This window comes from Choloepus didactylus, chromosome X (genome assembly GCF_015220235.1).
Source record: "Choloepus didactylus isolate mChoDid1 chromosome X, mChoDid1.pri, whole genome shotgun sequence".
Classification (NCBI taxonomy): domain Eukaryota; kingdom Metazoa; phylum Chordata; class Mammalia; order Pilosa; family Megalonychidae; genus Choloepus; species Choloepus didactylus.
Genome location: NC_051334.1, coordinates 108090919 through 108106025, shown reverse-complemented (window position 1 = coordinate 108106025; position 15107 = coordinate 108090919). Strand labels below are relative to the sequence as shown.

Below are 15107 nucleotides of genomic sequence, written 5' to 3'. Positions count from 1 at the left end.
TTAAGTTTCCACCCCAGAGGAGCAGCCACCATTGCCAATAGCAAAGAAGGAAAGAGGGAGGGAAGAAGGGAGGCAGAAAATGGAGATGGAGAATTACCAAGAAGGAGCAGATGAATGAATGTGTGGTGACTTCTGACCTCCTCCAATGCCTCCATTGCCACTTAACTCCCAACCCCTACTCCCAGTCAAAGCTGTCATCTGAGAAATCAAGCATCACCTGAAGAGAAGCAGCTGCCACTACCTTCATGAAGGAGCTGATCACCAGCCTCAAGAAAGTCACGCCTCTACCTCTGTTTGAACTTGAAGCTGCAGAGAAGTTCTTAGAATGCATGTAGGTGGGACTTGCCAATGGTCCCTTTGAAACTGTCCAGAGTGCTGGAAAATCCAAGGTTTGGCAAGGTTGCAGGTGGTCTACAGATAAAGAACTATTAACACCTAAGGAAACAAACACCAAGACACGGCATCATCAGAATTGCTTGCTATTTATGCTAATGCCTGACAGCAAATCTGAGAACTGTTTTTCAGACTTTGGGCACTGAAACCTACGAACTTAGTACTTTCTCACAATTATGGATGATGTTGTTTGTGCAGAGATTCCAGTGAACAAGTGGGCAGAACATATTCTTCAGCTGGTAGCCAATATCATAAACCTCAACAGCCCAGAAAACATGAAGGAGTCAATATTGGATGAAATTTGTTACATCTGCCAAGATATTCATACAGAGAAACTATAAATCCAATGAGATTCTGACTGCCATAATCCTGGGGAAGAGGAAAGAAAATCCTAGTAGTAATGTGAAGTTAGTGACTACTAATACACTCCTGGATATTGGAGTTCACCAAAGCAAACTTTGACAATGAGTCTGAAAAGAGGCTTGTTTTGCTGATGGTCTGTGAGCAAGCTATCATCAAAATAATAAGGTATGAATGGCTACATTAGTGAAGGAAATGTCCTTGTATTATCAGTACAGGAAGACACATATGAGTCCTGCTCTTTTTTTGATCACAATTGAAGTAATGAACAGTGACTTTGATAAAGTGGCCCAATAAAGAATAAAATTCTACCCCAGTATCTGAGATGACAAAATAGATTTTGCCATTGAAGCTAAAGAGGCAGCAGGTGGAGTCACAGTCGAGCATGGTGGGAAGAAACCGAGAGACTGTATTTCTCACACAGACACTAGCAAAGGAGGATAAAAGTGATGAAGCTCATGGCCACCTGATGTGAAGATGCCATTGTCTCACATGTCCTTCCCGTCATTAAAGAACATGTCAAGAAACCTGATTAGTGATACCAGGATACTGTGATGGCTTTTGCCTATAACAGAAGAACTCAAATTCCTGGTTACACAGGCAATGCCTACCTTTATAGAATTAATCAAAGATGCCCACATAAGTTGTGTGATATACAACTATATGATTAAGGGCATATTTTTAAAGCTATTCCATGAAGCTGCCATCAGTGGCATCTGTTTTGTTCCCCTGTTGCAATGTCAGGTAGAAGGACTGAGTGCTGAACCCAGAATGACTTCAAATGTGTGTTGGACTTTTTCCAGTCACGATGAAGCTGCTTATGAGACTTCATAAGTGATGATCTAGAAGATATGGATACCTATTTCTTATTCTCATAGTTCAGAAGCACGTGGATGCCACAAATAGGCCTGATGATCACCGGAACAATGTGAAAAGGACTGCATATGAAGCTTTGGTAGAAATTGTGAAAAAATAGTACCAAGGACTAGTACATTGCAGTTCCAAAATTGACTCTGGAAACTCTGGTCATCATCCAATGACTACAAAATATATCAGAAAAAGTCACATGTAAAATCCATTCTCATAAGACCAAGTTAATGACTTTCAGCCATTGATTAACTCTTCAAACTCTTCTCTGAAAAATGAAGCATCAAGATGAGATTGTGACCTCCCTGTTAAGGATACTCAAAAGTGCATCTGGATATCTTGCATATATAAAGAAATCCTACAACTCAATGACAATAGTACAGTCGGCCCAATTATAAAATGGGCAAAAGATATGAAAAGACAGTTCTCTGAAGAGGAAATACAATTGGCCAAGAAACACATGAAAAAATGTTCAGCTTCACTAGCTATTAGAGAGATGCAAATTAAGACCACAATGAGATACCATCTAACACCGGTTAGAATGGCTGCCATTAAACAAACAGGAAACTACAAATGCTGGAGGGGATGTGGAGAAATTGGAACTCTTATTCATTGTTGGTGGGACTGTATAATGGTCCAGCCACTCTGGAAGTCAGTCTGGCAGTTCCTTAGAAAACTAGATATAGAGTTACCATTCGATCCAGCGATTGCACTTCTCAGTATATACCCGGAAGGTCGGAAAGCAGTGACACGAACAGATATCTGCACGCCAATGTTCATAGCAGCATTATTCACAATTGCCAAGAGATGGAAACAACCCAAATGTCCTTCAACAGATGAGTGGATAAATAAAATGTGGTATATACACACGATGGAATACTACGCGGCAGTAAGAAGGAACGATCTCGTGAAACATATGACAACATGGATGAACCTTGAAGACATAATGCTGAGCGAAATAAGCCAGGCACAAAAAGAGAAATATTATATGCTACCACTAATGTGAACTTTGAAAAATGTAAAACAAATGGTTTATAATGTAGAATGTAGGGGAACTAGCAATAGAGAGCAATTAAGGAAGGGGGAACAATAATCCAAGAAGAACAGATAAGCTATTTAACGTTCTGGGGATGCCCAGGAATGACTATGGTCTGTTAATTTCTGATGGATATAGTAGGAGCAAGTTCACAGAAATGTTGCTATATTAGGTAACTTTCTTGGGGTAAAGTAGGAACATGTTGGAAGTTAAGCAGTTATCTTAGGTTAGTTGTCTTTTTCTTACTCCCTTGTTATGGTCTCTTTGAAATGTTCTTTTATTGTATGTTTGTTTTCTTTTTAACTTTTTTTTTCATACAGTTGATTTAAAAAAGAAGGGAAAGTTAAAAAAAAAAAAGAAAAAGAAAAACAAGGAAAAAAAAAAGATGTAGTGCCCCCTTGAGGAGCCTGTGGAGAATGCAGGGGTATTCGCCTACCCCACCTCCATGGTTGCTAACATGACCACAGACATAGGGGACTGGTGGTTTGATGGGTTGAGCCCTCTACCACAGGTTTTACCCTTGGGAAGACGGTTGCTGCAAAGGAGAGGCTAGGCCTCCCTATGGTTGTGCCTAAGAGCCTCCTCCCGAATGCCTCTTTGTTGCTCAGATGTGGCCCTGTCTCTCTAGCTAAGCCAACCTGAAAGGTGAAATCACTGCCCTCCCCCCTACGTGGGATCAGACACCCAGGGGAGTGAATCTCCCTGGCAACGTGGAATACGACTCCCGGGGAGGAATGTAGACCTGGCATCGTGGGACGGAGAACATCTTCTTGACCAAAAAAGGGATGTGAAAGGAAATGAAATAAGCTTCAGTGGCAGAGAGATTCCAAAAGGAGCCGAGAGGTCACTCTGGTGGGCACTCTTATGCACACTTTAGACAACCCTTTTTAGGTTCTAAAGAATTGGGGTAGCTGGTGGTGGATACCTGAAACTATCAAACTACAACCCAGAACCCATGAATCTCGAAGACAGTTGTATAAAAATGTAGCTTATGAGGGGTGACAATGGGATTGGGAAAGCCATAAGGACCAAACACCACTTTGTCTAGTTTATGGATGGATGTGTAGAAAAGTAGGGGAAGGAAACAAACAGACAAAGGTACCCAGTGTTCTTTTTTACTTCAATTGCTCTTTTTCACTCTAATTATTATTCTTGTTATTTTTGTGTGTGTGCTAATGAAGGTGTCAGGGATTGATTTAGGTGATGAATGTACAACTATGTAATGGTACTGTAAACAATCGAAAGTACAATTTGTTTTGTATGACTGCGTGGTATGTGAATATATCTCAATAAAATGATGATAAAAAAAAAAAAAAAAAACAAATAAAGAATTGGGGTAGCTGGTGGTGGATACCTGAAACTATCAAACTACAACCCAGAACCCATGAATCTCGAAGACAGTTGTATAAAAATGTAGCTTATGAGGGGTGACAATGGGATTGGGAAAGCCATAAGGACCACACTCCACTTTGTCTAGTTTAGGGATGGATGAGTAGAAAAATAGGGGAAGGAAACAAACAGACAAAGGTACCCAGTGTTCTTTTTTACTTCAATTGCTCTTTTTCACTCTAATTATTATTCTTGTTATTTTTGTGTGTGTGCTAATGAAGGTGTCAGGGATTGATTTAGGTGATGAATGTACCACTATGTAATGGTACTGTAAACAATCGAAAGTACGATTTGTTTTGTATGACTGCGTGGTATGTGAATATATCTCAATAAAATGAAGATAAAAAAAAAGTAGGTAAAAATATTTAAAGCCAATATTTTGTTTAACTTTTTGAAATTTTTATTAAATGTTGTTGAATGTTTTTATAGAAATAAAACTGCTCTGATTCACATTCAAAAAAAAAAAATAGATCGGGGTGATGATTGCACAACTATAAGATGGTACTGTGAACAGCTGATTGTACACCATGGATGACTGTATAGTATGTGAATGTATCTCAGTAAAACTGAATTTAAAAAAATAATAAGTTTTTCAGATGGAATTATTCATGCAGAGCTTGGCAGAATTAATCATAAAACACCCACACATCTCAGAATTTCTGAAATTGGGGGAGGAAAAAAATATCCAGTAGACATCCAGGCCTCCACCAAGAAAAAAAATGGAATATGAATGGGCCAGACATTAGGCTTCTAATATGCAATAGCAGCTGCTAAAAGACAACAGAAAAAGATTTATAGGACTCTGAAAAGGAAGGCTGAGACCTAAGAATTCTAAATTTAGCTACATTATCAATACAGTAATTATCACTATTATAAAGCAGAAGAAATATATTAATAGAGATAGAAAGACTACTTTCCACATACTATGTTTGGAAAAAAAAATCTTAAGGAAGGGTAGACAATAACAGTAATTGAAAAAAATAAATTAGAATAAAGAACTCAAGAAAGTAGAAGATCTAGAGAAGTACATATGTATAGAAGAGCTGTGGGCAACAAAGCTAGCAAAACTAGAGTGATCTTACTGCAAATTTCAGAAAGGATGCCTGAAGGAGCATGATAGAAAAATGTACATTTCTAATTATTTCAACACAATTTAGTAGGGAAGGGGAAGGAAGGAAGAAAAGAATGTGTTGACATGCTCATAGGGCTTAGGAAGAACTCCACAGATGGCGTTCCAATGATCAACAGTAAGTTCAAATTCTAAATGTACCCCTAATTAGAACACAAATTGGACAGACAGCAGGCAAAAGCTTAATAAGCAGAGTAAAACAGAACTCAGCAAAAGGCAAACGATAAGAAAGCAAAATGATTGGAAAACATAACCCAAGACGCCTGGGGTAAGACCAAACATTCAGTCAGCTCTTATGGGTTAAATACCCCTAAAAAGAGGAACACTCATGAAGCAGAAGAGCAAAACACTGGTCACCTTCCAAGGTTATTAAATGACATGTGCAAGAGTGCCAGGCCACTACCTGCTGATAACAGTGTAATAAAGACAGAAAGCATACTGCTGGCACTATGGTGGACCAAACATTAGAAAAGGAATGAAGAGTGGTTGTTTAAAGTCATGTACATAAATAAGTTCTTGCATGAACTACTACAAATGTAAAATAAAAACAACAATAAAAAAAAAAAGTGCATCTGGAAGCGGAGGGATGCAAGAGGATGACATGATGGCAGTTAGCCCACTGAAGAACATGCTGGTTGGTGAATTCCTAAAGTATATAAAGTATATAAAGACCTCCAAAAGTGTTCCTAAAGTATATAGAGTGTTCCTAAAGTATATAAGGCCTCCTGGTATTTCTTTGAAAAAGTGTACTGAGTGCCAGTTTTTATTGGAGGCTAAAGGGCTTGATGGAAGATTTATGTCATAAATTGAAATCCAATTATCTTGACATTTCTGAGAAGGATTGTGGGAAGATGGCAGAGTAGGAACTACAGGAATCAGTCCCTCTACCAAAACAGCTATTGAACTGGCAGGAACTGTCTGAATGAATTATTTTGGAACTCTAGAGTCTAGTGGAAAACTGCAGCATCTAGGGAAGAGATGGAGAAAAAGGCTGGTAAATCATGATAAGCACTGGTGATTTTTCACCCTCCATGCAACAAGCTTCCACCACCCATCCCCCAGTCATGTAACAGGTAGCAGTGGGGATGGCAGCCAGATTCCTGTGCAGCTTCTGGGGCCAGGATGGGCTATGATAACCTAGTCCTCCAAAAGGTGTGTGATCTGATTTCTGATTACACCTTTTTGATCAGCTACTTTGGATCACTGGAGGGCTGGCTGCGAAGGTGGCCATTGTTCCAACCCTCCTTCAGGCAAAAAAGACAGAAGAGTCTTTAATAGACAGTACCTTTTTTTTCCTATTTTCTCTTTTCATTCCCCAATTGGGAGAAAAATAGTTTGGAAAAGTCACAAATTGATGGCTCTAGCCTTCAACAACAATAACAACAGCAACAAAAACTAGCAATCCCAAAGGAGTGGTAGAATTAGGTTTCCTGAGTTATAAAAACATAACACTCAGAATGTCCAATTCTCAACAAAAAATTACCAAACACACAAAGAAACAGGAAAGTATTACCCATTCACAGGAAAAAAAAGTAACTGCTGGAAACCATCACTGAACAAGCTCATAAATTGGAACTAGTAGTAAAAGACCTTAAATCATGTCTTAAATATGTTCAATAAGATAAAGGAATCCATATATAAAGATGGGAATGTGAAGTTAAAGCTTAAAATATACGGGGTTCCTATTTGGAACAATGGGAATGTTTTGGTAATGGATGGTGGTGATAGGAGCACAATATTGTGAATGTAATTACAGCACTGAAATATATATCTGAATGTGGTTGAAAGGGGAAATGTTATATTGTCTATATGGTAAAATAATAAAATTTTTCTAAAAATCCATGGAACTACACTATAATGTGAACCCTAAGTTGAACCATGGACTGTAGTCAATAGTACCATTATAAAAATGTGCTTTCATCAATTTTAACAAATGCTCAACAATAATGCAAAGTGTTAATAATATAGTGGTATATGGGAATCCTGTATTTTATGCATGATTGTTCTCTAAGCCCACAACTTCTCTATTAAATAAAAAAATTTAAAAAGGACAAAAGGAAATTAGTAAAATGATGTCTGGACATAATAAAGAGATGGAAGTTATAGAAAAGAACCAAATAGGAATTTTGGAGCTCCAAAGTTCAGTAATTGAAATAAAAAAATTCATTAGATGGATTCAACAGCAGAGTTGAACAGGCAGAAAAAAAGAATCAGTGAACTTGAAGACAAAACAATTGAAATTATCTAGTGTGAGGAGCAGAAAGAAAAAATAATAAGTAAAAATGAACAGAGCCTGAGGGATCTGTAGAACACCATCAAGCATATAACATATGTGCTGATGGAGTCCCAGAAGGACAAGAGAATACTGAAGCAGCAGAAAAAGTATTTGATGAGATAACGGCTGAAAACTTCCCTAATCTGATAAAAGACATGAATGTACACACCTCAGTGAACTTCAAGCAGAATATATTCTAAGAGATCTGCAACAGGACAATTTTTAGCAAAATTGTCAAAATCCAAATACAAAGAAAGAGTTTTGAAAGCAGCAAGAATGAAGCAACTTGTCACATACAAGGAATCCCCAAAAAGATTAAAAGGGTATTACTCTTCAGAAACCATGAAGGACAGAAGACAGTGGGATGACATATTTAAAATCAGTAAAAAAATTTTTAAAAACCTGTCAACCAAGAATTCTATATCAGCAAAATTGTCTTTCAAAAATGAAGGAGAGGTGGGGGTGCAAGATGGCAGCATAGAGAGGTGTGGAGTTCAGTTAGTCCCCTGGAGCAACTAATAAACAACCAGGAACAACTAGTAAATAATCTGGAACACCTTCTGGGAGAAAACTGTGACTGTCTACACATCATACACCAACCTAGATTGGGTGGAATGGCTGAGATTGCAGCATGGAATCTGTAAGTAAAAACTGCAGAACCACTCTGGGAGCTACCTCCCCCCCACAGCAGGCTGAGCTGCAAGACCTCACTGTAGGAAAAAGCAGCATTCCAGGAGCCAGCAAATATAGCTCAGCCCAGCCCCAACTGGGGTTTTAATTAACAAATGTCGACCGCTGAATACAAGTTACAAATATAGACAAACCACTAACAAGTAGCAAAGTACCCTGAGGTCACTCCCAGTGGAGAGCAGTTGGGGCTGATGGAGAGAAAAAAAATTAATTAAAAAAAGAAAAAAAATACAGAGACTTTTAGATACTGAATGTAGAGAGCCAGAAGGTGCCCATGCCCCAGGAAAGGGAGCTCAGAAGAATGGAGGCTCTCTCTAGCCGATGGGCAAAACTGGGGGGTTGTGGACTGGCTCTGAAAAGGGGCTTTCTTTCCCTCTTTCTCTTTCTCAACCGGAGTGGCTCAGTGGAGAAAGCCTCAGCCATTTTCAGTTCTCAGTGCTCTGACCCAGACAGGGGTGGAGTTAACAGAGTCAGAGAGACAAAGGAGTGATTCAAATGCAGAAGATAGCTACCTAGGGGGTGTATCTTCCCTAAGAGGAGGGAGGTGGGGCACAGCTGTAGTGCCTGCCCTCCCTTCAGAACCCAGAACCCAGAGTCTGGGGGAAAGCACTCAAAACAGAAACAACCTGAAAAGTAAAGGGGCCACACCTCTTTACACCAGTGGGGAGTCACAGGTTGACAGGTGCCACATGCTGGGCAGCTTAGGAAAAGCACAGCGGCTATAGGCCTCATAGGAAAGTCTGTCAATATTCTAAGACACACCCTTAGGGAAACCTGATAATGAATATTTCCCCCTTCTGAGACCTGAGCCCATTCTGGTCTGGGAAAATCTGATTGGTGTAATCAAGGAAACCTGATGCCTAGACAGCAGAAAACCACAAATCACACTAGGAAAACAAAGATATGGCCCAGTCAAAGGAACAAACTTACACTTCAACTGAGATACAGGAATTGAAACAACTAATGCTAAATCAATTTAACAAGTTTAAGGAAGATATGGCAAAAGAGATGAAGGATATAAAGAAAACACTAAGCAAACATAAGGTAGAAATTGAAAGTTTGAGAAAACAACTGGCAGAATCTATGGAAATGAAAGGCACAGCACAAGAGATGAAAAACACAATGGAGGCATACAACACCAGCTCTCAAGAGGCAGAAGAAAACACTCAGAAACTGGAGAACAAGACAACTGAAATCTTACACACAAATGAACAGATAGGGAAAAGAATGGGCAAATATGAGCAATGTCTCAGGGAATTGAATGACAACATGAAATGCACGAATTTACATATCATGGATGTCCCAGAAGGAGAAGAGAAGGGAAAAGGTACAGAAGCAATAAGAAAGGAAATAATCAATGAAAATTTCCCATCTCTTATGAAGGACATAAAATTACAGATCCAAGAAGCGCAGCATATCCCAAACTGAATAGATGTGAATAGACCTACGCCAAGACACTTAATCAGATTTACAAACGTCAAAGATAAAGATAGAATCCTGAAAGCAGTGAGAGAAAAGTGATCTATCACATACAAAGGAAGCTTGATAAGACTATGTGCAGATTTCTCAATAGAAACCATGGAGTCAAGAACGAAGTGGGGTGATATATTTAAGATACTGAAAGAGAAAAACTGCTAACCAAGAATCCTATATTCAGAAAAACTGTCCTTCAAATATGAGGGAGAGTTTAAAATATTCTCTGACAAACAGACAATGACAGAATTTGTGAACAAGATACCTGCTCTACAGGAAACACTAAAGGAAGCACTGCAGACAGAAAGGAAAAGACAGGAGTAAGAGGTTTGGAAAACAATTTTGGGAGATAGCAGCACAGCAATGTAAGTACACTGAACAAAGATGACTGTGAGTATAGTTGAAAGAGGAAGGTTGGAACCATGTGGGAGACCAGAATAAAAGACAAAGGATAAAGACTGGGACTATGTAACTCAGGGAAACCTAGGATGCTCAACAATTGTGATAAAATGTACAAATATGTTTTTACATGAGGGAGAACAAATGAATGTCAACATTGCAAGGTATTAAAAGTGGGGTGGTATTGGGGAAAAAATGCAATCAACACAAACTAGAGACTATAGTTAACAGAAACATTGTATTATGCCTCCTTTAATGTAGCAGAGGCAATGTGCCAAGGCTGGATGTCTATGGGAGGAGGATATAAGGGAGGGGTAAAGGATTCTTGGCATTGGTGATGTCTGACTATTTTATTGTACTTTATTTTAATTTTATCTTTTCTTTTGTTGTTTTTTAGCTGTCTTTTTTTCTTTATTTTATTTTTTCTTTTGTCTTTCTCCTTTTTTTGACTCTTCCTCTTTCTTTGTTGAAGAAATGGAAATGTCGTTATATAGACAGTGGTGGTGGTGGTGGTGAATACATAACTATGTGATTATACAGGGAACCATTGATTGTTTACTTAGGGTGGAATGTATGGTGTGTGAATAAAACCATCTTAAAAAATATGTTGATGGACGAACCTTGAGGACATTATGTTGAGTGAAATAACTCAGACACAAAAGGATAAATATTGTATGATCTCACTGATATGAACTAATTATAATATGTAAACTCATATACATGAATATAGGTCACCAGGATACAGAATGAAGCTAAGGAATGGTGAGTGGTTGCTTAATATGTGCAGAATGTTTAACTGGGTTGAACTTAAGCATTTGGAAGTGGACAGAGGTGACAGTAGCCTGTTATTGACAGAATAACTAACAGTGCTGAATGGTGTGTGAATGTGGTGGAAAGGGGAAGCTTAGAGTCTTTAATTGTGGTGATGGAGGCACAGCTGTGTGATGGATCCATAAGCAATTGATTGTACACTTTGGATGATTGGTATGTGAACAATCTCAATAAAATTGAATTTTTTTAAAAAATGAAGGAGAAATAAAGACATTCACAGATAAACAAAAGCTGAAATTGTTCATTACCATAAGACAACAAAGATGCTAATTGTAATTACAAAGATAACCAATAAGAGAATAACTTTAAAAATGCAGAGTAAATGAAGGAAGAAAGGAATAAAAATGGTACACACAAAAAGAGCAACGGACTCCAAAAAAAAATGTTGTAATGGAGTAATTGAAATGGATTTTTAGATTTTGCATCACAAGCAACAAAAGAGCAAAATAGATAAAACAGGCTTCATCAAAATTAAAAATGTTTATCAAAGGACTTTGTCAAGAAAGTGAAAAGATAACCTATAGAATGGTAGAAAATATTTGGAAACCATATATCTGATAAGGGTTTAATATAGAGAATCTATAAAAACTGGTATGACTGAACAATGAACAGACAAAAATGCAATTAAAAATGAACCAAAGATTCCAATAAATATTTTCCCAAAGAAGATATTCAAATGGCCAATGAGTGTATGAAAATATGCTGAACATCATTAGCCATTACGGAAATGCAAATCCGAACCTCAATGAGATACTACTTCACACCCACTAGGATGGCAATTATTTTTTAAAAAACTGAAACTAATAAATATTGGCAAGGATGTGGAGAAATAGGAATGTTCCTACATTGTTGAAGGGAATACAAAATGGTGCAGCCAATTTGAAAAATAGTTTGACAGTTCCTCAGAAAGTTAAACATACAATTACCATATGGCTTGGCAATTCCTCTCCTTGTTATACACCCAAAATAACTGAAAGCAAAGAGTTGGACAGATATTTTTACACCAATTTTCATTATGGTATTATTCACAATAGCCGAAAGGTGGAAGCAATGCAAGTGTCCATGAAGAGATGAATGGAAAAACAAAATATGGTATATCCATACAATGAAATATTACTTAGCCATAAAAAGAAGTTAAGTGCTGGTACATGCTACAACATGGATGAACCCTGAAGACACCATGTTGAGTGAAATAGGCCAGTCACAAAAGGACAAATATTGTATGATCTCACTGATATGAAACAATTAAAATAAGGAAATTCATAGAGACAGAACACAGAATAGTTGTAACTAGGTGTGGGGAGGATGGAATGGGGAGTTATTGCTAAATGAGTATGAGTTTTGGTTTGCATTGAAGAAAATAGTCTCAAAATAGAAAGTGGTGAAAGTTACACAGTATTGCCCAATGTACTTAATGTCAAAGAATAGCCCACCTAAAATGGCTAAAATGATTTTTATATTATGTATATTTTGCCACAATTAAAACTAAATAAATTAGTTATTTTCAAAAAAGAAAGAAATCCAATATCTTAACTTTCAGTTAATGGATAATGTGGGGAATGAGAATGCCCATAGATCTGTGAAGCCACAGATATTCTAATGGTTTGCTGACTTTTGTTAATGGTAGAGAGCTTAAAAATTACCAAGAGATAGCATTGAATACTCTTCAGCAAGCCTTCCAAGCCCAGGTGAACAAGTCAGACTAAAATATGGTGGATTATCTGAATGACCGAAGGGTAGGTTGCTTGGAAGTCTATACCACAATTGTCCAAACATTGATGGGAGACTACGAGAATGCATACCTTGATATAGTGCTGATGCAACCAAGATTAGAATTTAGTCTGTCTTTCCTTGACTGCATTGCTAGATTGAGGACCATCCAGAAAGTATAATAACTGGTGCATAGCATTTGGGAAGGATGTACTGAAATTAGTAGATGCTAGGCCCATAATTCCTTAAATTTTAACTCAAGGACAAAGATTCAGAACTAACAAAACAAAACCCTTGCCCCATAAGACAATAAAAGAACTGAGGAAACTAAAGAGCCAAGGTTGATTTGTGGCCATTGGGATGATACCTGAGATCCCCATGGGAAATTTCCAATCTTTTGAGAAATCTGGAAGTGAAACTTCTGCCACAGAAGCAGCCCTGTTAACAGCAGCGCTGTTGATGAGCTATGCAAATATTGACTTTATAGAAAAACATGACATTAGCCATCTTGAAAAATAGAAAAATGATTTATTTACTTAATTTTAGAAGAAGCAGAAGGAGGAGGAGGAGGAAGCAGTGGTGGCAGCAGAGGAGGAGAAGAAAGGGGAAGGACAAGAAAAGGATGTTATCTCTTCCCAAGGGAGGATAGAACTTGCTTTTCTGTGTTTCAGCTGGCGCTGAGTGAAATGACTGGTTTTCCAGAGAGGAGAGACTTGGTTCAGCTCTTAGGTTTTGTTGTTTAAAAAACAGCCTGACTTCAGCCACTGATGATGAAGATTGAGCAGGTTTGTGTGCCTTTACCATACAGTATTGTATGCATACAGGCTAAAAGGAGGGCGAATGATACTTTACAATCTGAGTGTGAGTGAATAAAGCTATATCCACATTCTCAACATCAAGTCATTTAAGTTTATCTCTTTCCTTAAAAAAAGGGGGAGGTTCATTTCATAAAACTAACTGAAGTTCTGTCTACTAATGTAGCACAGAAGATGTAAAAAAGGTAAAGAAAAGAAAAAAGGTCTTTGTTTTTCCTTATTATGTTTTAGGGAGAACATTAACAAATGGTTGGAATAAAAATTCAGACTTCAAAAATGAAAACAAAAAAACACAATTTAAAGAAACCAAAATTTAAACAATCCCAATAGGCAGGAAAATGAGAAAACTCTTTCTAGACTTGTATGTAGCAGTCTGGACACCTAACCCCTCTAAAAAAAATGATCCCAAGGAATTTACCAAAAAGTAAAATTGAAAATATTTTTATTTTTGAAAATAAATATGCAAAGATATGTCACACTTTAAGTAACTTCTTTGGACTGTAAAATAAGGATACATTTAATGATCAAACAAAATCTAATAAAATAACCATTTTGAAATTAACATTCTATTCTTTTTTACTTGATTGTCTCCAATGTAATATTGCTTTCTTGCTGCACCTCAAAAACAGCTATCTACAAAAACAAAGCAAAAATATGCTCATAAAGAATGTATATATGTGTGTATATATACATATCTATATATTCATATAGAGATATCTGTCATAGCTCTCATGATGAAAACAATACATATAAAAGTATGTTTCTACTGTAATTAAAGATTAATAAAATGACCTCAAACATTCCACAAGAAGGATAAATTTTAAGGAAAATACAGATATCTTCCTCTCCAAAAGAACAGGAAAAAAAAAAAGAAATTTCTACTCCTTCATATAGATCCATGCTAAAATTTAATGTCATTTAATAGCCCTTTTTTCATTACATTTGGCTTATGGCATGGTGTGTTAAAACACTTCCAAACATATTTTACAGGCCTGTGTACCCCTTCCAAGATTGAAGTTTCCAAACTGTTGCTTTTTTCTTTTTTTGACAAACAAAAAACTTAGCAGATTAGTTTGAATCAAGCTGAAGTCTTGAATACTGATAAAAGCAAATCTATTTTGATGGGCAGATTGCAAAAGCTTGTTGAAGGCTGGTTCAACTAAGCATTGATTATAAGAGTCTGGATGCTTATCTGATGTTTATCCAAATTATCTGAAATTGGACATCTTTGTTCTATAAAACTGGACCAAAAGTATGACACTGATTTTGGTGTTTTGGTTTATAATAGGTCACAAGTATCAAAAGAGCAGTTCAACTAGGAAGTAGCGATATGGCTGGAAATAAAAGCAGGGGGATTGGAAATTAAAGCTGTCAAAACTTTGAAAATGTGTGGGACAGTGATTTTCAATGAAGTGAGGGAATAAATATAAATTTCAGATGATGGATATAATGAAGAAAGAAGGTTGGTGTGTTCATTTGAAAACAAAATGGAAATTTGTTGATTTTTAATCATGAATTAATTTATTTTGAAATTTAATATGGCACTGTTCTAGTTTGCTAATGCTGTTGGAATGCAAAACACCAGAGATGGATTGGCTTTTATAAACGGGGGTTTATTTGGTTACATAGTTACAGTCTTAAGGCCATAAAGTGTCCAAGGTAAGTCATCAACAATTGGGTACCTGCACTGGAGGATGGCCAATGGTGTCTGGAAAACCTCTGTTAGCTGGGAAGGCATGT

The 15107-nt window shown here is 37.2% G+C and overlaps 1 pseudogene; it reads left to right on the top strand.

Moving 5' to 3' along the window:
- Positions 1 to 668: 668 nt before the first annotated feature.
- LOC119522296 lies at positions 669 to 12897 on the top strand (annotated as a pseudogene).
- Positions 12898 to 15107: the final 2210 nt, after the last annotated feature.